We start from the raw sequence: 1,748 nt of genomic DNA, 5'->3' as shown, positions 1-1,748 counted from the left end.
TTAAATACAAGGAATGAATTCTAATTCTTTAAAAAGATGAATTAAAAATGAAATCCCTCCAGTATCATGTGTAATCACTGTGTTCTTGGTCACCTACTGGCGTTTACAGTTTAACATCAAAAACAAAGACAGGTTATTTAAAAATCATACTACTGGATTTCTAACTCTTCCTCTATGACAGTTCTGTACTGATCTGCAATGTTTAAAAGTTTACATCACCAAATTGATGCAAGTTTAAGGTGTGAAACAGCTGTGCGTTAAACACAAGATTATAAGATATAGTCAAGTTCGTAAGAAATGTAGGCGTTCTTATCATCATTGTAGATTCTTGGGTAATGTCCTATGAGAGCATCTTGTGAACCAATGTAGATGGAGTTATAAATTTTCCAATATACATCTCTGACTTTCTGGGCTGGATGAAAGACACCCTGTAAACAGTGCTGCAACATTCTACTTGGTCCAATCACAACTCTCAGACCTTCCAAGGCTCCCACAACTGCCTGAATTACATGGGGAAATGTCTCAAACACATTGGGCCACACATAGTTCAACAAGTCATTCAGTGAATCTTCACAACCAAATCCATAAACTCCAAGTGACATGTGTTGTACTACTGCACTAGCCATCTCTCTGTGTACAAGGTCCCTATCCATTAAAGCATCTTCAAATAACGCTGTCACAGCATAAATGTAGTCTTTTCTCATTTCACCAATATATTCAAACAAGAAAGAAAGTGATTTTAACACTCCATTTTGAACATTCAGTTCAGGAACTCTGTGCTCATTCATTAAGGCAGGAAGTAACTGTGAAGGGCGAGAAACAAGATGTTTTAATGGACTGCTGCCTCATTTTTTTAGCTAGGTGCCCCAAACAATGGCTGTCAAAGACTTTGACATTTCAAAGCAAGACACTAGGCTATGTGAGACTGATGAAAGAGGTGGCTTACAAATTATTTTCTTTTAAAATTTTTTATTTTAATTTTTATTTAATCACATATATCTTTACATTGTACAGTATTGCTTTTTCCAGCATGAAAACCATGTGTATCAGTCAAGATAAAAATATTACTATATACATTATCATCAGCAAATAGCCTTTAATTTTTTGTCAATTAAACGTACTTTTTTTTCTTTCCCTGTTTTTCTCCCTTCCTCTCTCTATTACCCACTCCTATACTACCCCATCTTGACCATCTTTAGTATACACAGTTGCCCTCCTTGCTTACTATACCTTCCAAACTTTCAGTTTTTTGCTATAGCACACAGACAATTGGTATATATTGAGTAGGGACATATAAAATCTGTCTTTCATAGTCTGGCTTGCTTCACTTAGCATTAAGTCTTTCATATTCAATCACTTTGTATCAAATGTCAGGGTCTCCTGGCACTTGATAGAAAGTGGTCAGATATGGAAGATTTATCACTGAGTGAAGCAAGTCAGGCTATGAAAGAAAGATATTGTATATCTCCACTTAATATATACCAACTTTCGGGACCAGCAGTTAGCGTAATGGCTATGTCGCTGGACGCCCACGTAGTCAAATGCGGTTCGCATCCCGGACCCGGTGACTTAAAACTCACGCCAGGTGCATGTGCGTGCGTGCCCAAGATCCCAAGAGGAGAATGGAGGAGAAGGGATTGCAGCGTGGCCATCTGCCCCGGGGGTGGGGATGATTTCTTGCTTTCTGTCTCTCTGTCTCTTTCTGTCTTTCTGGCAAGCACACGTGCCCTATAGCAAAAACCTCTCCA

The 1,748-nt window shown here is 38.4% G+C and overlaps 1 pseudogene; it reads right to left on the bottom strand.

Moving 5' to 3' along the window:
- Positions 1 to 269: 269 nt before the first annotated feature.
- LOC102477942 (splicing factor 3B subunit 1 pseudogene) overlaps positions 270 to 1,748 on the bottom strand; it is a 7,900-nt pseudogene continuing 6,421 nt past the window's right edge.

Source organism: Tupaia chinensis, unplaced genomic scaffold (genome assembly GCF_000334495.1).
Source record: "Tupaia chinensis unplaced genomic scaffold, TupChi_1.0 Scaffold000081_1, whole genome shotgun sequence".
NCBI classification, from domain to species: Eukaryota; Metazoa; Chordata; class Mammalia; order Scandentia; family Tupaiidae; genus Tupaia; species Tupaia belangeri.
The sequence above is the reverse complement of the archived record's forward strand: the minus strand, read 5'-3'. Positions and strand labels throughout refer to the sequence as shown.